Source organism: Ranitomeya imitator, chromosome 7 (genome assembly GCF_032444005.1).
Source record: "Ranitomeya imitator isolate aRanImi1 chromosome 7, aRanImi1.pri, whole genome shotgun sequence".
NCBI lineage: Eukaryota > Metazoa > Chordata > Amphibia > Anura > Dendrobatidae > Ranitomeya > Ranitomeya imitator.
In genome coordinates, this window is record NC_091288.1 from 160,683,512 (window position 1) to 160,710,693 (window position 27,182).

The 27,182-nt window shown below is 42.6% G+C and overlaps 1 long non-coding RNA gene across 1 annotated transcript in view; it reads left to right on the forward strand.

The window, feature by feature from the left end:
• LOC138645912 (uncharacterized) overlaps positions 1-26,321 on the forward strand; it is a 123,556-nt gene extending 97,235 nt beyond the window's left edge. The window contains exons 2-3 of the long non-coding RNA XR_011314807.1: positions 25,551-25,749; positions 26,011-26,321. This is a non-coding gene — a long non-coding RNA (uncharacterized lncRNA). The remainder of the gene's footprint in view (positions 1-25,550; positions 25,750-26,010) is intronic.
• The last annotated feature ends 861 nt before the right edge of the window (positions 26,322-27,182 follow it).

Below are 27,182 nucleotides of genomic sequence, written 5' to 3' on the forward strand. Positions count from 1 at the left end.
GTTTATATAGCGCAAACATATTCCACAGCGCTTTACAGTTTTGCACACATTATCATCGCTGTCCCCGATGGGGCTCACAATCTAAATTCCCTATCATCATGCTTACAATTTCTCATAGCGTATACTTACTACGCATTCTCTAGCCAGAAAGAGGGAGATGTGGTGAACCACCAAAGAGACGATCACAAGGTCATAAAAATATATAATGTTTATTAAACACTAGTGATGAGCGAATATACTCGATTTCCTGAGCACGCTCGGATGTCCCCTGAGTATTTTTTAGTGCTCAGAGATTTAGCTTTCATCGCCTCAGCTGAATGATTTACATCTGTTAGCCAGCATAAGTACATGTGGGGGTTGCCTGGTTGCTAGGGAATCCCCACATGTATTCAAGCTGGCAAAGAGATGTAAATCATTCAGCTGTGGTGATGAAAACTAAATCTCACTAAAAAATACTCAGAGGACACCCAAGCGTGCTCAGGAAATCTCGAGTAACGAGTATATTCGGTCATCACTATTAAACACTTATTTTAACCCCTTAATCCCATATGACGTACTATTCCGTCGAGGTGGGGTGGGCCTTAATTCCCACCGACGGGATAGTACGTCATAGCGATCGGCCGCGCTCACAGGGGGAGCACGGCCGATCGCGGCCGGGTGTCAGCTGCCTATCGCAGCTGACATCCGGCACTATGTGCCAGGAGCGGTCACGGACCGCTACCGGCACATTAACCCCCGGCACACTGCGATCAAACATGATTGCAGTGTACCGGCGGTACAGGGAAGCATTGCGCAGGGAAGGGGCTCCCTGCGGGCTTCCCTGAGACGATCGGTACAAGGTGATGTTCTCGCCTTGTACCGAGCGTCTTCTCCCTGCAGTCCCCGGATCCAAAATGGCCGCGGGGCTGCATCCGGGTCCTGCAGGGAGTATTTCCGGGTCGACTGCAGGCGCTGGTAAGCCAGGCTAAGCCTGCAGTGATTTGACTGAGATCGCCGATCTAACACAGTGCTGTGCAAACTGTCAGATCAGCGATCTGTGATGTCCCCCCCGGGACAAAGTAAAAAAGTAAAAAAAAATTCCACATGTGTAAAAAAAAAAAAAATTCCTAAATAAATAAATAAAAAAAAAAATATTATTCCCATAAATACATTTCTTTATGTAAAATAAACAAACAATAAAAGTACACATATTTAGTATCGCCGCGTCCGTAACGACCCAACCTATAAAACTGTCCCACTAGTTAACCCCTTCAGTGAACACCGTAAGAAAAAAAAATAAAAACGAGCCAAAAACCAACGCTTTATTATCATACCGCCAAACAAAAAGTGGAATAACACGCGATCAAAAAGACAGATATACCGTATATACTCGAGTATAAGCCGAGATTTTCAGCCCATTTTTTGGGGCTGAAAGTCCCCCTCTCGGCTTATACTCGAGTCATATACCCGGGTGTCAGCAGGGGAGGGGGAGCGGGGGCTGTGTAATCATACTTACCTGCTCCCAGCGCGGTCCCTGCAGTCCCTGGCTTCTCCGGCGCTGCAGATTCTTCCTGCACTGAGCGGTCACATGGCACCGCTCATTACAGAAATGAATAGGCAGCTCCACCCCCATAGGGGAGGAGCCGCATATTTATTGCTGTATATGATCGGTGCCATGTGACCGCTCAATTACAGGAAGAAGCTGCAGCGCCGGAGAAGCCAGGGACTGCAGGGACCGCACCGCAGCAGGTAAGGGGAGCGCAGCGCTATAATTACCTGCTCCTCGCTCCGGTACGGCTCCGTCTGCAGCGTCCTCTAGCAATGACGCTCAGGTTAGAGGGCGCTGTGACGTAGTCAGTGCGCGCCCTCTGCTGAGCGTCAGTGCTGGAGACGGAGCCACAGAGGAGCAGGTAAATATTGAAAGCGCCGGCGTCCTGAGAAGAGAGGTGAGTATGTGATTTTTTTTTTTTTTTATGGCAGCACCAGCAGCATTCTAAGGTGCACCTATGGGGCCATAAAGGTGCAGAGCATATAAGGGGCACAGCATTATAAGGAGCACCTATGGGGCCATAAAGGTGCAGAGCATAAATGGGGCACAGCATTATAAGGAGCACCTATGGGGCCATAAAGGTGCAGAGCATATATGGGGCACAGCATTATAAGGAGCACCTATGGGGCCATAAAGGTGCAGAGCATATATGGGGCACAGCATTATAAGGAGCACCTATGGGGCCATAAAGGTGCAGAGCATATATGGGGCACAGCATTATAAGGAGCACCTATGGGGCCATAAAGGTGCAGAGCATATATGGCACAGCATTATAAGGAGCATCTATGGGGCCATAATCAACGGTGCAGAGCATATATGGCACAGCATTATAAGGAGCATCTATGGGGCCATAATCAACGGTGCAGAGCATTCTATATAGCACAGTTGTATATGGAGCATCTATGGGGCAATAATGAACGGTATGGAGCATCTATTTTTATTTTTGAAATTCACCGGTAAATGCTGCATTTTCTACCCTAGGCTTATACTCGAGTCAATAAGTTTTCCCAGTTTTTTGTGGCAAAATTAGGGGGGTCGGCTTATACTCGGGTCGGCTTATACTCGAGTATATACGGTAAATAACCATGGTACCGCTGAAAACGTCATCTTGTCCCGCAAAAAACGAACTGCCACACAGCATCATAAGCAAAAAAATAAAAAAGTATAGTCCGCAGAATAAAGCGATGCCAAAATAATTATTTTTTCTATAAAATAGCTTTTATCGTATAAAACCGCCAAAACATAAAAAAATGATATAAATGAGATATCGCTGTAATCGTACTGACCCGACGAATAAAACTGCTATATCAATTTTACCAAACGCGAAACGGTATAAACGCCTCCCCCAAAAGAAATTCATGAATAGCTGGTTTTTGGCCATTCTGCCTCACAAAAATGGGAATAAAAAGTGATCAAAAAATGTCACGTGTCCGAAAATGTTACCAATAAAAATGACAACTCGTCCCCCAAAAAACAAGACCTCACATGACTCTGTGGACCAAAATATGGAAAAATTATAGGTCTCAAAATGTGGAGACGCAAAAACTTTTTTGCTATAAAAAAGCGTCTTTTAGTGTGTGACAGCTGCCAATCATAAAAATCCGATATAAAAAAGCTATAAAAGTAAATCAAACCCCCCTTCATCACCCCCTTAGTTAGGGAAAAATAATAAAATTAAAAAAATATTTATTTCCATTTTTCCGTTAGGGCTAGGGTTAGGGTTAGGGTTAGGGCTAGGGTTAGGATTAGGGCTAGGGTTATGGCTAGGGTTAGGGTTAGGGCTAGGGCTAGGGTTAGGGCTAGGGTTAGGGCTGGGGTTAGGGCTAAGGTTAGGGCTAGGGCTAGGGTTAGGGTTAGGGCTAGGGTTGGGGCTAAAGTTAGGGTTGGGGCTAAAGTTAGGGTTAGGGTTGGGGCTAAAGTTAGGGTTAGGGTTTGGATTACATTTACGGTTGGGATTAGGGTTGGGATTAGAATTAGGGGTGTGTCAGGGTTAGGGGTGTGGTTAGGGTTACCGTTGGGATTAGGGTTAGGGGTGTTATTGGATTAGGGTTTCAGTTATAATTGGGGGTTTCCATTGTTTAGGCACATCAGGGGCTCTCCAAACGCGACATGGTGTCCGATCTCAATTCCAGCCAATTCTGCGTTGAAAAAGTAACACAGTGCTCCTTCCCTTCCAAGCTCTCCGGTGCGCCCAAACAGGGGTTTACCCCAACATATGGGGTATCGGCGTACTCGGGACAAATTGGACAACAACTTTTGGGGTCCAAGTTCTCTTGTTATCCGTGGGAAAATAAAAATTTGGGGGGCTAAAAATCATTTTTGTGGGAAAAATAAGATTTTTTTATTTTCACGGCTCTGCGTTGTAAACTGCAGTGAAACACTTGGGGGTTCAAAGTTCTCACAACACATCTAGATAAGTTCCTTGGGAGGTCTAGTTTCCAATATGGGGTCACTTGTGGGGGGTTTGTACTGTTTGGGTGCATCAGGGGCTCTGCAAATGCAACGTGACACCTGCAGACCAATCCATCTAAGTCTGTATTCCAAATGGCGCTCCTTCCCTTCCGAGCTCTGCCATGCGCCCAAACAGTGGTTCCCCCCCACATATGGGGTATCAGCGTACTCAGGACAAATTGGACAACAACTTTTTGGGTCCAATTTATTCTGTTACCCTTGTGAAAATACAAAACTGGGGCTAAAAAATCATTTTTGTGAAAAAAAAAAGAATTTTTATTTTCACGGCTCTGTGTTATAAACTGTAGTAAAACACTTGGGTGTTGAAAGTTCTCACAACACATCTAGATAAGTTCCCTGGGAGGTCTAGTTTCCAATATAGGGTCACTTGTGGGGGGTTTGTACTGTTTGGGTACATCAGGGGCTCTACAAATGCAACATGACGCCTGCAGACCAATCCAACTAACTCTGTATTCCAAATGGCGCTCCTTCCCTTCCGAGCTCTGCCATGCGCCCAAACAGTGGTTCCCCCCCACATATGGGGTATCAGCGTACTCAGGACAAATTGGACAACAACTTTTGAGGTCCAATTCATCCTGTTACCCTTGGGAAAATACAAAACTGGGGACTAAAAAATCAGTTTTGTTAAAAAAAAAACAATTTTTATTTTCACGGCTCTGCGTAATAAACTGTAGTGAAGCATTTGGGGGTTCAAAGCTCTCAAAACACATCTAGATAAGTTCCTTAGGGGGTCTTTCCAAAATGGTGTCACTTGTGGGTGGTTTCAATGTTTAGGCACTTCAGGGGCTCTCCAAACGCAACATGGCGTCCCATCTCTATTCCAGTCAATTTTGCATTGAAAAGTCAAATGTCGCTCCTTCTTTCCGAGATCTGCCATGCGCCCAAACAATGGTTTACACCCACATGTGGGGTATCAGCGTACTCAGGACAAATTGCACAACAACTTTTGTGGTCTAATTTCTTCTCTTAACCTTGGGAAAATAAAAAATTGGGGGCAAAAATATCATTTTGGTGAAAAAATATGATTTTTTATTTTTACGGCTCTGCACTATAAACTTCTGTGAAGCACTTGGTGGGTCAAAGTGCTCACCACACATCTAGATAAGTTCCTTAAGGGGTCTACTTTCCAAAATGGTGTCACTTGTGGGGGGTTTCAATGTTTAGGCACATCAGTGGCTCTCCAAACGCAACATGGCATCCCATCTCAATTCCAGTCAATTTTGCATTGAAAAGTCAAATGGCGCTCCTTCCCTTCCGAGCTCTGCCATGCGCCCAAACAGTGGTTTACCCCCAAATATAGGCTATCAACGTACTCAGGACAAATTGTACAACAACATTGGTGGTCTATTTTCTCCTGTTACCCTTGGTAAAATAAAACAAATTGGAGCTGAAATAAATTTTGTGTGAAAAAAAGTTAAATTTTCATTTTTATTTAAACATTCCAAAAATTCCCGTAAAACACCTGAAGGGTTAATAAACTTCTTGAATGTGGTTTTGAGCACCTTGAGGGGTGCAGTTTTTAGAATGGTGTCACACTTGGGTATTTTCTGTCATATAGACCCCTCAAAATGACTTCAAATGAGATGTGGTCCCTAAAAAAAAATGGCGTTTTAAAAATGAGAAATTGTTGGTCAACTTTTAACCTTTATAACTCCCTAACAAAAAAAATTTTGGTTCCCAAATTGTGCTTATGTAAAGTAGACATGTGGGAAATGTTACTTATTAAGTATTTTGCATGACATATCTCTGTGATTTAAGGGCATAAAAATTCAAAGTTGGAAAATTGCGAAATTTTCAAAATGTTCGCCAAATTTCCATTTTTTTTCTTAAATAAACACAAGTACAATATCTCATGAGAAAACAGTGTCAGAATCACCAAGATCCATTGAAGTGTTCCAGAGTTATAACCTTATAAAGGGACAGTGGTCAGAATTGTAAAAATTGGCCCGTTCATTAACGTGCAAACCACCCTCGAGGCTTAAGGGGTTAAATACATACTGACAGGTCAGGACAGACAAGGGATAAATGACATTCATGTACAGAAATAAACACATCAGGGCATGATGCACACCATGGGCAATTGTATCATGAAAATAATAGGGACACAAAACCGTATGGCCCTTAGCAGAAAAATAGTATGGTGAAAATAATGGATAATATTGTTCATCAGTGAACAAAGACACCATGTCACATAAACGGTTATTGCCTGAAAGATTTCACCCAAGTGGTACATCTGCCCTCCCCAGCGTACGTTTTGTAATAATTTCTTCCTCCGGGGGCACAACAAAACCAAAAAGTGCGATGTTTATATATATTGTATCCTGGAAGTGCAATAGTGAGGATCCGGAAGGTGTATGGTGCATTGCCACGGTCACCGTGACAATCTGGCTGCCGCAGCAGCTGACAGCCAACGTCGAAAACACATGGGGACCCTTGTGATCTGATGCCGGGTGCACAGCTGACATGGTGTTCGGGCTGGCGGAATGCACCAAATAAATATAAATATAGTAATAAGGTGCGATTGTAGCCCAGAGTCCACTGTGCAGAGATGTAAACTGCTGCTCAGTAATGGCTGACACTATATGGCGGTACAGTACCAAACACACACACAGGTTTAACCATCACTCGTTGTGTACTGCAGCGAGCCCTGTTACCTCACAGAGCCACTAATTGTATTTAAAACAGAGTGCGTGCGGCACCGCACTGGTGAACTCCACTAACAACAGAAAATGAAGACATATGGCGCACTGAGTGCACACTGCGTCGCACAGGCGAATGCAAAACTGACGCTAACTATAGAGGAGTGCAGACTGAGTGCACAGTGGCCTACAGGCGAAGCCACAACTTGGCGTTGTCTCTGACTCCAATCACCCTATTCACATAAACAACAAGAGGGAAGGGGATCATTAGGAGCTTTCACCTGAGACATACACACTTGCACACACATACCACGATTATAGGACATATATGCCATCCTTTTATAGCTGCAGCCTTCCGGGACCTTGCTGATGCCCCAATCCGAGCTGCTTGAGGACCTGAGAATGTGACCTCCTACCACCAATGAGCGGTCGTCTCACAGGCATGCTTAGATGGTGAAAATCAGGAATTAGTCCCAGGAGTGTCTGCTTGCCGCTTACTAATGCTGGTTGCTATAGCTGAACCTGGGATGGCAGCAGCAACCAAATGCACAGCATTAGCCTGAGCAAGATGCTGGTACCGATGCCTCTGTTGAGCAGGATCCTCTGTGACTGAAGAAGAATGGGAAACCGCAGAGGACATGGCTCGAGATTCTCCCTGTGCAGCAGTGGGATCTCGACACCTAACATTACCCCCCTCCTGGGGCCCCACTCCTTGGGCCTCGCTATGCTCAAATGCCACAATGAGCTGAGGAGCCCAGATGTGATCGATAGGATCCCAGGTACTGTCCTCTGGCCCATGACCCTTCCAGTCCACCAGAAAGAACTTTTAGCCACATACCACCTTGGACCTGACGATGGCGTTCACCTCATAATCGTCTGCAGACGAATCCGATGTCCAGGCAGATTACTCAGATATCCAGGACATGTGAATGGGTTTTAGGAGGGACACATGAAAGGTGTCAGTGATACCTAAGTATGGAGCAAGGGCCAGATGGTAGACCACAGGGTTGACCTGTTCCAGGACCTTAAAGGGACCTATATAGCGAGGGGCAAACTTAGTGGACTCAATTCGCAGCCTTATGTGACGGCTGAGAGCCACACTGAGTCGCCAGGGGCAAAAGTCGGAGTGGGAGACCCTCATTCTCTCCTTTTAGCCCCAGATGGCTTCTTGTGTGCGGTCCCAAATGTCACATGCCTCCACTGCCCAGTTTGCCACCCTAGATTCGATGGATCGCATGGGCACAGGGACACACGGATGCTGGCGATAATTAAGGAGGAATGGGGTCTGCCCAGTGGAATCGGCAAGGGCATTGTTCAGTGCAAATTCTGCCCACGGTAGCAAGGATGCCCAGTCATCCTGCCTGGTGGAAACAAAATGTCCCAAATATGTGACCGGGGTCTGGTTGGCCCTCTCAACCAACCCGTTCGTCTCAGGATGGTAAGCCGAAGAGAGAATTAGCTCTATGCTACGCAGACGACAGAGCTCTTTCCAGAACCGAGACGCGAACTGGAAACCCGGTCACTGACTATTTTGTCAGGCATGCCGTGTAGGCGAAAAATTTGCTTCATGAACAATGCCACCTAAGACCTTGCTGAAAGTACCACGGAAAAGGCAACATATGTACCATTTTAGAGAAATGGTTGGTGACTACCCAGATAATGGTGCAGCTATGGGAATTGGGTAATCCCACCACCACAAAGTCCATCCCGACCAACTCCCAGGGCCTCTCTGCTGCCGGCACGGGTTACAATAAACCAGCAGGGCACTGCCGAGGAGACTGATTCTTGGTGCAGGAAACACATGCCCGAATATAGTCTCCAACATCACAGGCCTCTTAGTAGAAAAATGTTCTCAGGCTCTCTGAAGGGACAATAAGCCAAGGCTCTTCTCCCTCCTCAGATGACACTATAGAGTGGGAGAGAGAGTTGGCATGAGTGTTCTTCTCCTTGGAGATAAAATGGAGGGTAAAGTTGAAATGGGAGAAAAACAGGGAGCATATGGCCTGGCAAGAAATCAGCCACTGGACTGTTTGTAAATACACCAAATTCTTGTGGTCGGTGAATACTTGGAAGGGGTAATGAGCCTCCTTCAGGAGATGTATTCACTCTGAAAAAGCCAACTTTATTGCTAGCAAATCCCTCTCCTCAAAGGAATAATTCCTCTCCGATGGTGAGAAGGTCTTGGAGAAAAAAGAAGCAAGGATGCTTCCTACATTGAGCATCCTTCTGGAAAAGCATGGCTCCAGCACCGACGGAAGAGGCTTCCACCTCCATGATAAATTGTTTATCAACATCAGGGCGATGTAAAATGGGAGCACTAGCGAAGTGAGACTTAATAGAGAGAAAGGCCTTCTAGACCTCCTCCAACCACAATTTGGGATTAGCTCCCTTCTAGGTGAAGGCAACCAGGGGAGCTACCAAAGTTGAGAAGTGGGGAATGAACTGGTGATAATAGTTAATGAACCCCATAAACCGCTGAACCACTTTAAGTGAATGGGGTTCCTGCCAGTCTATCACAGCCTGCAGCTTGGCAGGATCATTGGCCAATCACTGGACAGAGCAGATAAAGCCCAAGAAAGGCAAGGACTCCTGCTCAAACACACAATTCTCCAACTTGGCATAGAGGGAGTTTGCCCATAGGAGGACAAAGACTTTGCAAACTTCTCTCCGGTCGGTGTCTATATCTGGAGAGTAGATGAGAATATCATCCAGATAGACCATGATTGAGGTGTATAGCATATCCCAAAAGATAAAGTTTTGGAAAACAGCAGGGGCATTACAAAGCCCAAAAGGCATCACCAGGTATTCATAGTAGCTGTCACTGGTGTCAAATGCCATCTTCCTCTCGTCTCCCTCACGGATGCATATATGGTTATAGGCGCCACACAGATCTAATTTAGTAAATACCCTTGCTCCACGCAAATGATCAAAGAGTTTGGAGATTAGAGGCAGAGGGCATTTATTTTTGATAGTAATAGCATTAAGACCCCTGTAGTCAATGCATGGACGTAATTCCCCATTCTTCTTCTGCATGAAGAAGAAACCAGCCCCTGCTGGTGACACTAACTTCCTAATGAATCCTCTTGCAAGATTCTCCTTGATGTACTGAGACATTGCCTCTGTCTCCAGGAAAGATACGATACAAAATAATATGGTACACTTTATTGATCCCGAGGGAGATTATGGTATTACAGCAGCATTACAAACAGCATTTCAAACATGACAACATTACAAATAGCATTACATAACGTAATTACTAGACACAGATCTTGCACATGACTAACCACATAACATAACAAACAAATTTGGGTGAATGTAGGTGCTTAAATCTCTGATCATTGCCATTAGTGCCCCAGCCATAGGTCATTGTCATCTTTCACGCTTAGGGAATTGTTATATATCCCCACAGCAGTAGGGACAAATGATTTCCTGAATTTCTCCTTCTTGCACCTAAGTAGGATTAGTCGACTTCTGAATGTGCTCTTCTGCTTCACGAACAGCTTGTATAGTGGGTGTGTATTATTGTTCATTATAGCCCAACGCTTCATCTGAATTCTGCCTTCCACCACCTCCTAAAACGAGTCAAGATGGAGGCCAACAGCCACGCTTGCCTTCTTGATAAGTTTGTTGAGCTTATTAGCATCAGCTACTCGTACACTACTGCCCCAGCAAATGATAGCAAAAAAGATGGCGCTTGGCACAACGGACTGGTAAAACATTTCAAGCATTTTACTGCACACATTGAACGACCTGAACTGCCGTTAAAAAGTACAGTCTGCTTATTCCCTTTTTGTAAACTTTTTCCGTATGATACCTCCAATCAAGATTGCCGTCAAGGTGAATCCACAAATATTTGTAGCTCTCAACCATCTCTACCTCCTGGCCAGCAATAGTGATCGGTAAGTAATCATCCTTTTTCCTTCTATAACTCACCACCATCTCCTTGGTTTCCTTCACATTTAGTTCTATACAGTTAGTCTGGCACCAATCCACAAAGTGAGAAACCACCCTTCTATATTCCTCCTCCCCCCGGTCCCCCACAATGCCACCTACAATCACTGAGACATCTGAGAATTTTTGGAGGTGACAGAGATCTGATTTAAAATGAAAGTCAGCTGTATACAATGTGAAGAGGAAGGGCGACAACACTGTACCCTGAGTGACTCCAACACTGCTCCATACACTGCCAGATACCACTTCCCACATCCTTACAAACTGTGGCCTGTTCATCAGGTAGTCTTTTATCCAATTCACCATCCCCTCATCTGCCGCGATATCAGTCAACTTAGTTCATAGTAAGAGCGTAATGTATTGAAAGCACATGAGAAGTCAAAGAACATGATGCACACTGCAGTTCCATCATTGTCCAAGAATGAATATACTGTACAGTGCCTTGCGAAAGTATTCGGCTCCTTGGAACTTTTCAACCTTTTCCAACATATCATGCTTCAAACATAAAGATACCAAATTTTTGATGAAGAATCAACAAGTGGAACCCAATTGTGAAGTTGAACGAAATGTATTGGTTATTTTACATTTTTGTGAAATTCAAAACCTGAAAAGTGGGTCATGCAATATTATTCGGCCCCTTTACTTTCAGTGCAGCAAACTCACTCCAGAAGTTCATTGTGGATCTCTGAATGATCCAATGTTGTCCTAAATGCCTAATGATGATAAATATAATGCACTTGTGTGTAATCAAGACTCTGTATAAATACACCTGCTCTGTGACAGTCTAAGGATTCGGTTTGAGGCACAGAGAGCATCATGAAGACCAAGGAACACAACAGACAGGTCCGTGACACTGTTCTGGAGAAGTTTATAGCTGGATTTGGACACAAAATGATTTCCAAAACTTTAAACATCCCAAGGAGCACTGTGCAAGCGATCATATTTAAAGCCGAATACTTTTGCAAGGCACTGTGTGCAGCAGAGACACTACCGCATCATTCACCCCCAATCTCTGCTAGTACGCAAACAGTAAGGGGTCAGTGTAGACCCTCCCCCTTGGGCACAAGTAGGCAAGTACTATTCTCTCCAACGACTTCATAGCATGCAATGTTAAGGCCACTGGACGATAATCATGTAGGGAAGTTGGAAAAGTGATCTTAGGAACCGGCACCAGGCAGGTGGTCTTCCACAGCATTGGTACTCTCTGTAATTGTAGGCTCCAGTTAAACAGGAGCTGGAAAACAGTACACAGTTGGTTTGCACATGCTCTGAGGACACCTGGACGGAGGCCATCAGGCCCAGCTGCTTTGCCAATGACTAGTTTAACAAACTGTTTCCTCACATTGCTTGGGGAGACAGTGAAAGCAGACAGTTTATCCCCCAATGTCAATGCTACAGATCGTTCCCCTGCTCCATCCCCCATTCCTGAAAACGCGGCGCATGCATGTGTTGCTAAATCTGTTGAAAAACTCGTTCATTTCATTAGCCATGGGAAGATACACTTCCCCACGCTCCAGCCTTGCCTTAAACCCAGTCAACTGCTTAATGCCCGACCACACCTCCATGGAATTGTTGTGTGACAATTTATTTTCTAATTTAATTCTGAATGCCTCGCGGGCTGTTAGGGGTCGAGTTCCTGCCTCTGCACAGGGGGAATCTCGGGCCATCTCCACTGCGGTCTCCCATTCTTCTCCTGCCGCAGTGGAGCCTGCTCAGCGGAGACGTCAGTCCCAGCTTCTTGCTCAGTCCCACTCTGTACAAAGAGTTACTGCTGCTTTTCCTGCTTCTGCCATTGAAGCCAGTGCTGGGCAGCAGCGAGCAGACGCTTCTAGGACTAAGTCCTGCTTTTCTCGTTCTGAGCATGCCCAGAGTAAAATCTCTCAGTGGAGATCGAGGGTCACATGGTCAGATGCTGCAGCTAAGTCCATTGGTTCTTTCAGGAAGGTCCTGTAGGTGCTCTGGCTTTGTGGCAGCCTCTCATTGGTCCTTCTAGGAAGGTCTTGTACTTGCTGCAGCTATATAAGGCTCACATGGCCGCACGGCCATGCGCTAGTATCAATCCAAATATGTGCTTTGCGCCAGTATGCTTATGCATGAATGTGTTCAGGGACCCGGCTGAAATAAGCCCCTAGAATACCGGCACCTCCAGTGAGGAGATTGCGTGAACGTATTCAGGGACCCGGCTGAAATAAGCCCCTAGAATACCGGCACCTCCCATGAGGAGATTGCGTGTGTGTATAACCATTGACTGCTATAGTTCAGCAGTAAGCTTGTGCTCCTGTGAGGCTAACATGGCGCAGTGCTTTCCTCTCATGGCTGCTCTGTGAGGTAACAGAGCTAGTTTATACCGCCAAACAGTGCCATCATTCACTAGCAGCAGGTTCCTCCTGCACGGTGGACCCCGGGCAGCGAACGCACCATTTATAATAAACATCTATTTTTACTCGGTCTTTTCGGCTAGCCCTAACACGGGCATTCCTAATTTCCCCCCTTAAGTCCCTTTGTATCAGTTTCAGTTTCTTGGTACCCTTCATTTTAAATGCCAATTTTTTCTTGTTTAGTAAGTGTTTCAATTCTTTTGTAATCCAAAGCTTGTTATTAGCATATCATTGAATCATTTTAACTGGTACTACAGCATCAGTACAAAAATTTATAGAATCACTTACTCTACTGACAATATCATTCACATCATCATGCTCTCCCCAGTCTGTGAGGTCAAAGCAGTCTTGCGGGGCCTCCTCAGCTGCAGGAGACCACCTCCTGATTAGTTTTATAGTCGCTGGTTGTTTGCTGACAACTGATTGATAAGATGGAGATAATAGTATGAGGTTGTTGTCAGATTTCCCCCTGCTGGGGGGTGGTAGTGCAGATGATGAATCAGCGTCTTTAACATTTGCATAGAGGAGATGCAATATGCTGTTATCTTTTGTTGTACATTTAACATATTGATAGAACTTTGGAAGAGCCTTTGAGATCTTGACTCTGTTAAAATCGCCAGAAATTATGATTAACGAGTTTGGGTGCTTTTTCTGAAGGGGAGCCAACACCCCTGACAACACTTCCCCAGTTGCCTCTTGGCTGGCAGATTGAGGTATATATACATGACTAGTGCAATGCAAATGGTGAATACACTAGGTAGATAGTAAAGCCTAAAGGCCCCTTCACATTTAGCGACGCTGCAGCGATACCGACAACGATCCGGATCGCTGCAGCGTCGCTGTTTGGTCGCTGGAGAGCTGTCACACAGACCGCTCTCCAGCGACCAACGATGCCGGTAACCAGGGTAAACATCGGGTAACTAAGCGCAGGGCCGCGCTTAGTAACCCGATGTTTACCCTGGTTACCATGCTAAAAGTAAAAAAAAAACAAACACTACATACTTACCTACCGCTGTCTGTCCTCCAGCGCTGCGCTCTGCTTCTCTGCTCTCCTCCTGTACTGTCTGGGAGCCGGAAAGCAGAGCGGTGACGTCACCGCTCTGCTTTCCGGCTCACAGACAGTACAGGAGGAGAGCAGAGCACAGCGCTGGAGGACAGACAGCGGTAGGTAAGTATGTAGTGTTTGTTTTTTTTTACTTTTAGCATGGTAACCAGGGTAAACATCGGGTTACTAAGCGCGGCCCTGCGCTTAGTTACCCGATGTTTACCCTGGTTACCAGTGAAGACATCGCTGGATCGGTGTCACACACGCCGATCCAGCGATGTCTCCAGGGAGTCCAGCGACGAAATAAAGTTCTGGACTTTATTCAGCGACCAACGATCTCCCAGCAGGGGCCTGATCGTTGGTCGCTGTCACACATAACGATTTCATTAACGATATCGTTGCTACGTCACAAATAGCAACGATATCGTTAACAATATCGTTATGTGTGAAGGTACCTTAAGGCCAACTGCTAAGAGTTCTATGTTTTGACTGCAGTGACATTCCTTAACAGTAATATGCCGCTAATTACACCATCTGTTATTAATGTATAATATCACCCCATCACCCTTCTTCTTACCACACTTAGCTTTGTTTCTATCAGCCCGAACCATGTGAAACCCTGGAATCGAGACACTTGAATCAGGAACCTCCCCATGTAACCAGGTTTCTGTAAAGCACATGAGACTGCATACCTTGAACTCCGTCTGGGTTTTACACAGAGCTAGCAGTTCATCTGTCTTATTTCCCAGCGAGCGTAAACTACAAAATTGATGGTACTGCTGGTTTAAATCTTGTTCTCCTGGACTTCAACCTTTTATCTGCTCTGCAGTCTCTGAAAGGTCTTCACACTTCACAAGGAGTATGTGGTATGGCCACAGCTGGAGAAGACTTCAATCAGCTCAGCTCCAGAAGTCGATTCCTTGAATACACAACACGTTTAGTGATGGCTTTGGGACAGCCAGCAGATCAGTGACCCTTTTCTTCGCTCCAGTCCACGCCGTGTCTGACTGTGTCCAGTGTTCACCTCTGTACCCAGATTGCTGCATCAGTAACCAACAAGATAGAAGCTGTGTGCATTGCTGAACTGTAGTTGACAGTGGTTGTATTAGATTCATATCCAAGGGTGCTAATAACTGCTCAGACAGACACGTCTGCTCACTCTAGAAGGATAAACCCCAGAGCTGCACTCGCTATTCTGCTAGTACAGTCACTGTATATAGTATGTAGATAACGGGTAGACTCGACTCCACTGAGGCTCAGCACCAGGCAAGAGGTCAATAAGACAGTCAGAGGGGTGGTGAGGCGAAATTGTTTCTGCAGCTCTCTTGGAGAATACGTCCACATATGACCAATAGTGTTTTGGGAGAGAGGAAAGATCTGCACAGATTTTTTTTTCATGATGCAGTGTACTTGATGGCAGCGGTATAATTTAGGTTAATATTTTTTGCATTTATTTGTGCATTTCAAACTTTCAATTTTTATGCTATTAAAACAGAAAGTTATATAACAAAAAATAGATAATAAATTACATTTATTACATGTCTACTTTACGTCAGCACCATGTTTTAAACATAATTTTTTGAAGAGTTAAAATTTTATCAACAATTTCTCATTTTTCAACACAATTTAAGAAACCATATTTTTTAGGGACCACATCACGCTTGAAGTGACTTTGAGGGGCCTATGTGACAGCAGGTACACAACAGTGGTACGATTTTAGAAACTGCACCCCACGAGGTGCTCAAAACCGTTTTTTAGAAGATTATTAACCCTTTAAGTGCTTCACAGGAACTAAAGCAATGCAGAATTAAAAATTTAGATAAATCAGATATTACATTTTCCCATACAAATGTTGCTTTAACTGCAATTTTTTCTTTTTCTCAAGGGTAACAAGAGAAAATAGAACTCAAAATATGTTGTGCAGTTTCTTCTGAGTTCATCTATACCCCATATATGGTGGAAAAGTAATGTTTGGGTGCACAGCAGGGCTTTTAAGAGAAAAAGCACCATTTAACTTTTGGATCGCAAACTTGGCTGGAGCAGATCGTGGACGCCATGTTGCTGTCATGAGGGTGTCATGTCCCCCTGGAAGACTTGCAGTTAGACGGTCATGGTGAATAATGAATCACAGTCCTCTTTAGAGATGGTGGGATTCATGTCCTAATTTAAACTGATTTTTGTTTCCTTCAGTGAGGAGAGGTTTAAGGACTCTTTCCATGCTGGCTGATTCCGTACAGCCTGGTCTGTTATGACCTGGTGGTCAGGACAATAATGGACCTGGTGGTTAAGAGCACACGGAATGACCTGATAGTTACTGATAATAAGGACGAGCTCTGGGACGTAGGAACTCTGCTGACCGCAATCCCTAAACCTATCAAACACACTAGAAATAGCCGTGGATTGCGCCTAACGCTCCCTATGCAACTCGGCACAGCCTAAGAAACTAGCTAGCCCTGAAGATAGAAAAATAAAGCCTACCTTGCCTCAGAGAAATTCCCCAAAGGAAAAGGCAGCCCCCCACATATAATGACTGTGAGTAAAGATGAAAATAGAAACACAGAGATGAAATAGATTTAGCAAAGTGAGGCCCGACTTACTGAACAGACCGAGGATAGGAAAGGTTACTTTGCGGTCAGCACAAAAACCTACAAAAAGACCACGCAGAGGGCGCAAAAAGACCCTCCGCCCCGACTCACGGTGCGGAGGCGCTCCCTCTGCGTCCCAGAGCTTCCAGCAAGCAAGACAACAAATAAATAGCAAGCTGGACAGAAAAATAGCAAACCAAAGAAATACAAGCTGGAACTTAGCTTCTGATGGGAAGACAGGTCACAAGAACGATCCAGGAGTGAACAGACCAATACTGGAACATTGACAGGTGGCATGGAGCAAAGATCTAAGTGGAGCTAAATAGAGCAGCAGCTAACGAATTAACCTCGTCACCTGTGAAACTCAGAAACACCCAACAGAGGAAGTCCATGGACAGAACCAGCTGAAGTACCATTCATGACCACAGGAGGGAGCCCGACAACAGAATTCACAACACTGGTCGTTCTCAGCTGCAACTGCTTATCCTTTACTCCCACTATATATACAGGCTTTAGGCATTTATTCCCTACTGGTTAAATATTCATCTTCATGCTCTGTGTGCTAAAATTAAGTAGTTGAAGTTTGGAGTTGGAGTTGTGGTGTTCTGTAGTTTGCTGTTGTATGTGCGTGTTTATCTCCTGTTTCCTTTTCCCATTCAGTATATTTTCTCCCTCTCCATATCCTCCTTCCTATTTGCACATTATTCTCATTTGCACAAGGAAAGACTAGAAGCAATGGAATGAAACTGAATGGGAGGAGACACAGATTAGATATTAGAAAAAACTTTTTGACGGTTAGGCTGCCACGAGAGGTGGTGAGTTCTCCTTCCATGGAAGATTTCAATCATAAGCTAGACAGACATCTGTCTAGGATGATTTAGTGAATCCTGCTTTGAGCAGGGGGTTGGACCAGATGACCCAGGAGGTCCCTTCCAACTCTACCATCCTATGATTCTATGATTCCTTTTGTTGGTTAGTGCTTTTGTATTATTAAGGTTTTCTGTTATCCCTGTTTTGTTTTTCTGTCTGGTTTACCTTTCATTCTGTCCCATGCCTCATGAGGTGGGAGAGAGGACAAATTGGGATTTTTACAGGAGCATAGTAAAGCCAGAGACTCAGGCCTCTCTACCTTTAAGAGTACCCTTAGGACAGGGATAATTAATTACAGTCTCAGCTCAAGAGTCAGTTTGAGGCCCCTCTTCCTTACTGAAGACCCTCACAGCATAACATTTGCGCTTGCAAAGCCCCTGATGTGCCTTGTCAGTGGAAACCCCCACACATAACCCCATTTTGGAAAGTACCTCCTCAAGGAATTTATCTAGAGGTATGATATGATCCCTGAACCCACAGATACTTCACAAAATTTGATAACATTGAGCTGTGAAAATGAAAAACTACATTTTTTTCCCACAAAAATGTTGCTTTAGCCACAATTTTTACATTTTTGCAAGTGCAAAGAAGAGAAAACAAATGGTACAATTAATTGTGAAATTTCTCCTGAGTGCACCGATACCCCATATGTGGTCAAAATCTACTTTTGTGGTACAATACAAAGCTCAGAAAAGAAAGAGTTCCATATTGTAGTACAGATTTTGCTGTTATGGTTTGTGGGTGCAATGTCATTTTTACAGAGCCAATGACGTCCTAGAACAGGAAAACCCTTCCACAAGTGACCCCATGTTACAAACTACACCTCTCAATAAATTAATCTAAGGTTGCAGTGATCATATCAACAACACATGTGTGTTACGGAATCTTTTACTATTGGGCGATGAAGAAAAAATGATTACATTATTACCACAAAACATTTGTTTTAGCCCCAGAATTTACATTTTCACATGAGGAAATGATTAAAAGTGACATCAAAATGTGTCAAGCAATTTCTTCTGAATGTGCAAATACCCCATATGTGGCTGTACAGTACTGAAATGATAGGTCTATCTGGAGGTACCCGAAATGATAGGTCTACCTGGAGGTACTTGTACATTTTTGTGTACTTTTGGTAGAAGATACAATGTTGGTATACATGGATCCTTAGGTAAAAGAATATCCTGTACTTCATGGGCGATTATATCATCAATTGCTGCTTTATGTAAAATTTTTGATAGTTCCTCATAAGCTGATAGAGGATTAAAGGTCAGTTTCTTGTAATTTGAATGGTTCTATCTTGAACATACAGTAAGCTTCTATTTCATATAGTTTAGAAGGCCAAGCCACAATGTTGTCACCTTTGTCAGCTGGCTTATAAACAACGTCTTTTATTTTTTTTTTGAGCCGTTTAAGACAATGCTGTTCAGTCTTTGTTAAATTATTTTGATAAACATGAGGTGGAATTTTTTCAAAATCATCAGTTACCAGCTTGACAAATATTTCAATATTAGAGCAAAGCGAACTAGGCAGACATTTATTAGACTTTGGCCGTAAAGAAGCTGAGAGCTTACCCAGGGAAGGATTCATATGTTCCACCACCAATTCCTCTAGTGATTGTAAAGCTGCTTGTTTGCCTGGCATAGGAAATAATTTCTGAATATTCTCATTATGATGCCAGTTTTTTAAAAAAAGAGACCTCGCAAAAATATGTAAATCCTTCAGGGCAGTGAACGGATCAATACGCATGCTGGGTGAAAAAGTAAGGCCTTTAGAAAGAACAGACAATTCATTTTCACTGAAAATATGATCGGAAAGATTAACTGCCTTAAGGGTATCCTTTTTCTGATTAGGTGTGCATTTATTAGCTGTGCATTTACGTTCCCACTTCCTTTTACCATTGTTTCCATAACATGTTTTCATAGTTATAAACGAAGTATCAGAAGTTTCACCAGACGATGACAAAGATGAAACCGATGATGATCTCTGATTCCTAGTCAATGGTGGAATGCGTTGCCACCTACAGACTGTTTTTTGCGCATAGTCAGAATTATCTTGAAGTAGTCCATAAAAAACAAGAAAAAAGCTGAATGGCACTAAGAAACAGGTGAGCACTCACTGCTTGAGCAGTCTTAGCAGAGTCCAGTAGGATGAGCTGAGTCGACAACCCCACCAAACGATAATCCACTGGAATAAGGCATGCTTGCTCGAAAAAACATGAGTGGAAATCCAAACAGGAAGAAAATATCAGCACCACACAAGTCTTCCAGTAGAAGAAACCTTTGTCCTTTATTTTAACAACGTGCTGTGGACATGGTTACAGAGGGCAGGATAATTGCAAGACAGGTCCTGGACCCGTTGAAGCGTACACCACGCGAAACGGCCGTAGTCCATTAACCTAATCAGTTCATCTTGCAATTATCCTGCCCTCTGTAACCATGTCCACAGCACATTGTTAAAATAAAGGACAAATGTTTTTTTTACTGGAAGACTTGTGTAGTGCTGCTATTTTCTTCCTGTTTGGATTATCTTGAAGTAGTTTTTTTTGCATGGGTAGTTTCACATTCTTCGGAATTCTTTTCCATATTTGCATTGAAAGCTGTTAAATTAGCTGGTGTAGATAATTTTTTGCATTTGATGTAAAGATCATCAATTTCTCCCTCAATAGAGGTAACAGACTTTTTATTGAGATTGACAAGCAATTACATGAATTGGAATGAGCTTTTACTGTAAATTTTTACTGTAAATCTCCTCCCATTTAGAAATAAACATTTCATCATTAATGGGAAACGATGGGAACACCTGAATATGCAGGCCCCGTGGAATGAGGCCCTTCCTATGATAATTCTCTAGAAAGACCCTATTCCACCACATTTTGATATGTCTATGTAAAAGAAGTTTAATTTGGATTTGAAGAGAATTAATGTCCCCTGGATCACTCCCCTTTCATACTGGTTGAATCACTGTCAAACACTTGAGCAACCTGAGTTTTTCAGGCTGTATTTCTGGTTCTGTAATCCATGATAGCCTACAAAAGCGAGTCTGTGAAAATACACAGGAAGAAGTAGGAGAACATATGAGCAGGCTAAACAGACAGAATAAAACAAAAACAGTCAAGTGACACTGTCTCAAAATAAGGATGCTAGGTACAGGTTATAGTGCAAAAAAGAGCAAGACAAGCATACGAAGGAAGAATGCACAGAAAACTGTATGTAAAACATTAAGCTTATTAAAGATAGCTAAAATAAGCTAAAAGAGTGCACTATGAAAAGATTGCATGTGAAGACAATGTTCGGTCAGAAAAACAAGGGGACACGACAGACAACAGGAAAAAAAAAACAAATTGGTCCATGTTTTCTATTTAATGTTCTCTGATGTTCTGTGATGCCACTCCCCCAAAAGAAGGCATGGAAGTCGAAACGCGCGTTGGGGTGGTGGCACCACAGCTTAACAGGTAACATAGCTCTGCACATTTCTCTATAATTGCTTTTTATTCTGCTGTATTATTGAGTTAGCTTCCCCCTTGTTATTGTGGGTTATTTATAACTGGGTATAGTCTCTTACATATGTGCACTTTGGTATACTTGTTTTAATCATATTGTGCATCTACAATTGTAACTACCACTATTTGTTGTTTTCCTGTTGGCTTTGGTGTCCCCTTGTTTTTCTCACTGGACATTGTCTTCACATGCAATCTTTTGTTAATGCACTTTTTAGTTTGTTTTAACTTTCTTTAATAAATTTATCGTTTTACATATGGTTTTCTGTGCATTCCTCCTTCATATGCTCTACTATGATAAGACAGCAGAGTTACTCTTGTCTATGTCTGGTCTCTGTTCAGCTGTGTCCTTCTTTTTAGATGAGCACAAAACTGTGCCTGGCCACACTTTCATGCACACCTAAAAAGATGGACACCACCAGATCATAGGCCAGACAATTTCCACAGTGCCTCCATCTGCCTCTTTTATAAGGAATCTTCTGCCAAGGGTTCCATCCGATTTACATACTTCAGAATGGATTTAAATGGAAACTTTGATGTAAGCTCTCATCTTAGAGTGCAAGATAAATGTGAGTGGAGACATTGGGAGGCAGAATTAACAAATTGACAGCGGGTCAATAATTGGTTTCATTTATTTTATAAGCCAATCCTCGTGCGGTATAAGTGATTAGATGAATTTATTCTTTGGGTCAGTGCGATTACAGCGATACCAGATTTATAGCTTTTTTATGTTTGGTTGCTGTCAGACACTAAAATATGTATGTTTTTCTCCATATTTTGAGAGCTATCATTTTTCTGTATTTCTTCTGATAGTCATGTGAGGGCTTGTTTTTTTTGTGGGATGAGTCACAGTTTTTATTGATACAATTTTTGGGCACATAAACTTTTTTTAAGCCCTTTCTATTTCAATTTTTGGAAGGCAGAATTAACAAAATACAGCAATTGAGGAATTGTATCTTGTTTTTGCATTTTATGTCATTCATCGTGTGGTAAAAGTGATAAAGCAGCTTTATTTTTCAGGTCTGTACGATTACAGCGATACCACATTTATGTTTTGTTTTTATTTTTTGCCACTTTTACACAATAAAAACAATTTTATGAAGAAAAGGATTGTATTTGCATTGTTATATTCAAGGGCAATAGCTTTATTTTGTTTTTTTGCTCTAATAGAGCTAAATGGCAGCTTGTTTTTTGCGGGATAAGATGACTTTTTTTATCTGTACCATTTGTATTTACATTCAGCTTTTTTATTGCATTTTATTACAATTTTTGTTTGGCAGTGTGATGAAAAAGCATATTTTTTTGCTATGTTCACTGAAGGAGTTAAGTAGTGTGACAGTTTTGTTTATTGGGTCGCTCTGGATTCAATGATACATGTGTACTTTTCAATGTTTTGTTGCTTTTAAATAATTAAAACAATTTTTTAGAAGAAACAATTGTTTTTACGTCAATGTATTCGAAGAGTTATAGCTTTTTTTTCTAGTGATGGAGTTGTATGGCGGCTTGGTTTTGCAGGACAAGATGACATTTTGAGAGATACTATTTTAATTTATTTGACTTTTTATTTGAATTTTATTCTACTTTCTGATCAGGGGTATGATGAAAAATCTTTTTTTTTTTTTACTATGTTTGTAGATGGGGTTAACTAGCGTGACAGATGCAGCGATACCAAATATGTGTACTTTGTTAGACTTTTATTAATATATATTTTTTATTATTATTATTATACATTTTATAGCGCCATTTATTCCATGGAGCCAAATTTATTGGTATAACATTTTTTTGCTGTTATTTTGCATTTTTTAAAAAGTTTTTCACTTTTTAAAATTTATTTTTACTTTTTAACTTTGACCGAGGATGAGGCATCAACTTTCTCTGCCCTGGTTGCTGATCTAATACTCTACAAATGCTTTTGCATTGCAGGGTATTAGATCAGTCTATGGCACACAGGGAGATGGCATGTCAGCTCCTGCTCTAAGTGAGGACTTGCAGGTCACCCTTAGCCATCTTTCGGCCTAGAGTCACTATGGAGACCATTGGCACAAAGCAATTGTAATCACATAGTACCAATTGAAGCTGAGAGAGAGCTCCTTAATTAAGCCGATTGGTGTTGTTGTCACTATTGAAAGCGACATCATAGTGGTTAAATGCCCGTAATCATCTCTAGCACAAATCGTGAGCGTTTCTGCAAGGTGTCAGCTCTAATATATAGCCGATACCAACCGATGATCGTGCCGCCTTTGTGATTGAGTCAACGTGATTGTCGTACCCTACATGTTTGGTGGTTTGCGGAAACGTACCTCCTCCAGTGCCATATTTTGTATGTACGGCATATGTCATGAAGTGGTTAAATTACGTTTTGTATAAAATGTAAGACATTTAGCAAATATGTAGACAACTTGATGATAAGGGTGGAAAATAAAATACTATTTGCATTGAACAGAAAAATAATGGGGAGTAGTAGGAGTGAACACGAATTAATCTGGGGCTAGTGTCCCCTTTTGTTCCAGAGAGTGAATGGAGGATGGAATGTAAAAGACAAGCCCTAAATTAAGAAAGGCACAAGAGGTTACCTTAGGTAGATACATCTAGATACAAGTTTGTTTTGCTGTTTCTATAAATTTAAATATTTCACTTTTGTACTCAACGAGTGGAAAAATAATGCGTTAAATTTTGCGCTGCCGGACAAAGGATTATAGATAAATGGAGCCAATGAAGCCATTTGTGTATTTACAGTGATACATTTTTTGTTGATGGTTGAGGATATAAAGGGATGCAGCTTTGTTAATAAGAATTTTATATTTCAATGAGATGTATGTGAAGGGGTTGCGATGGGATATTGCAGTAAGATAGAATCAGACAAAAATATTATGGCCTCATACATATAGTAACTAGAGTTCTGGATTATTATGCACCCTTCTTTATCAGCACAAGTTATTACTAAATTGCTGTTATTGTAGAGCTACTGTATTGCGGCTTCATTGAAAGTGTTTACGGTATATTGGGTCTCTTGCTTTGTACCGGGTAAAACTTGGATTTACACTTGACAACAACATGTAAGTTGAGGTCATGGGCTTGTGATGTTTGTGAATTTTGAGGTTTTTCTTTAATGATGTTGAAATGTCTTTTTAGGGTGATTTTTCTAATGAAGGTTTAGAAGTCAAGAATGCGATCAAATGAGAGGACTGCTAATACTGCAGATTCTTGGAAAGCAAGTTTATAGTAAGAAAGATTGAAGACATTGTTTGTAGTGATTAATTTGGTGTTAATGTCTTGCCTTTTTGGCTTGTGCCCAGCTCTTTTTCCACTGTAATTTTTTTTTTTATGTTTAATGACTTTGGAGTATCATCATTTGTTACGAGTCCCTTTTAAGAGCTCTGGGTAAAAAGGGACAGATCTTGTTATACATGATCATCTTGTTGATCGTGATGATTTTATTAGATACAGAGGACCTATTGTTTACATGCATTTGAGTTATCATTTCAGATTTGGTATTTTGCCTATATAGTTCAAAACGATTAATAAAAGGTGAGTTTAGAGGGTTCATTAGTATTAGGTGAGGATGTGGAGGACAAATGTGTAGGGACAGACTCTGAGAGACAAGGTGAAAGGTTGGAGACAACTTTTGTTTCCACGAGGGAGAGGGAATTGATTGTTTCGTTCTGGATCTTTTTTTATCTGTTATTTAATTGCTTCTAAATGTTTCTCTGCATCGAGGAATAAAATGAATTTAAAGGAGCTTGGAAATAAACTCCCAGGTGTGTTAATGGGTGCATTTATCAAGGAAACAGACAATACAGAGGTCAAATTGGGCTCAGACAGAGATGATATATCAGCATTTGTGTTATCAACTTTTTTCAGGGGGTGCTTCATTAGAGGGCTTCAGAGACACTTTATTTGTATAACGATTTGATGTACGGAATTTTTCTTATTTGCTATTGACAAAATTCCTCCCCTCTGAATGGATGTTTCGTTTTACTATTATCCTATAGCGAAGCTACAGGGAAGAGTAAGCTGTTGACCTGGCCCTGCGCTCTGGTGGGCCGACTCAGAGATACGACGCTACTTTTAACTGTAGTGAGAATACAATGACCACCAATCCAAAAACAATTTATCAAAGCAGGGTGTGATTATTACTTAAAAATTAACTTTTAATATCTAATTCTTGAAATAGTGTTAATATCCAAAATGAAAAAAAAACCAAATACAATAAAGGACTCACAAAAATTCACATTCATAGGAATGTTAAAAAATAGCCACAATATCCCCGAGACTCTTAGAGCCAAAATCATATACCAGTTTCTAGGGGAATAATTCTCTCAGCACGAGAATCATATCACATTACCAATCACAGACCGCATATCCGATATTACAGATATCAATTATTGGGTGAATCACAGTAACAGTGAGTGATATATAAATTGGAACGATCTCACCTCTGGACTTTCTTCCTCTAGTGAGGATGTGACCGCTCAGTATTGGCGCTGCATCCGGGAGGGGGGCACATCTGCTTCTGAGCTCGCTGACCATTTTATACAGCACATCTTTCCTCTTAATGGATTTCCTCTCCACATTGTGTCCAACAGGTGTGTCCAGTTCACCTCCAAGTTCTGGAGAGCGGTTTGTAAATCTGACCAAGTGGAGCTGGACTTCTCTTCTGCATACCATCCTCAATCTAATGGGCAAGTAAAGAGGACTAATTAAATCATGCGTCACTTCGTCAATGTGCATCATGATGACTGGATCAAGTTGCTGCCTTGGGAAGAATTCTCGTACAATAATCAAGTAAGTGAATCCTCTGGAAAATCTCCTTTTCAGATTGTGTTTGGACTCCAACCCGGGATTCCTCTTCCAATCTCTGAGCCTTCAGGAGTTCCTGCAGCTGACACCTTTACTGGGGAATTCTCGAAGATATGGACTGACACAAAAATCGCCTCACAAAAATGAAGAGGCATGCGGATAAAAGATGTCTAGATGCTCCAAGTATGTGCTTCAGTTTCTGAAAGCTCTCTGCCAGTGCTCTGCTAATACTCTCTGTTTCCACAGATCATCATCTATCAGTTACCTGGCTATCTTGGACGATGTTCGCTTTGTCTACGCCAGTTCCATCTTGTCCCGTCAATCTGCCATCCTCATCTCCAGACAACGCCAGTACAGCTGGAACCAGCTTCTACCGTACACCCAGTTCCACCTGGTTAGCTCCACGTCTCCCGCTAACCCTGCTTGTCCGTTTGTCCGGCTACCACGAGTCCAGGGTCTAACTGGAGGTAGCACCCGTGTCCCCCAAGTATACCATTCTGACCCTGTTCGAGGGGACTTACCACGGGTGTCTGGGGCTCACATAGTCACGCCCCATTTGGAGCCCCCGGACCGTGGCCCAGAGGTTCCACGTTAAACCTTAATAAAAACTAATGTGAACTTTAACTTCTGTGCCTCCGTTTCCATTCGTTGCAATGATAATTATTTTTTTCTTTTAAAATTGTGCTATGGCCATAATGTGTGTGTGGGTTCTGCAAAAATAGTGAGGCTACTAATGGGGCCTCTATAAATAGTGGGGGATATTAAGCAAGCCCCCTAAATATTGGGGGCTACTAAGGGGATGCCATCATACATAGTGTGGGCTACTAAGGGGGATATCATACAGTGCAGTGGCTAGTAAGGGAGCCATGACAGTGTGGGTGCTACTAATGGGGCAATGATACAGTGTGGGGCCCACTGAAGTGGCCATAATGCAGAATTGGAGCTACTAAATAGATCATGATACAAATGGGGCTATTTAATGGGCTACAATACAGAGTGGAGGCTATTGAGGGGGCAATGATACAGTGTGATGGTTACTGAGGTGGCCATGCCAGTGAAGAGGCTACTAAAGGGAGCATGATACAGAGTTAGGGATACTTTGGGGGCCATGAAACAGTGTCTGAGCTACTGAAGGGGTCATCATACAGTGTAAGGGCTACTGAGGGGGCCATCATACAGTCTAAAGAATATTATGGCAATCCTTCACACATTGTGGGGACTACTGTGAGGTTCATCATACAGTGAGGTGGTTATAATACAGTGTGGGAGCTAATGTGCAGCTTTTGTCCAGTGAGGGGCCATTATACAATGTTGGCATCATCAGTTTGGGGGCTATTTAGGGGGTCAGAATACTGTGTAGGGGCTATTATACAGTGTGGAAGCGTTATACTGTGTATACAAGAGCATCATACTGTGTA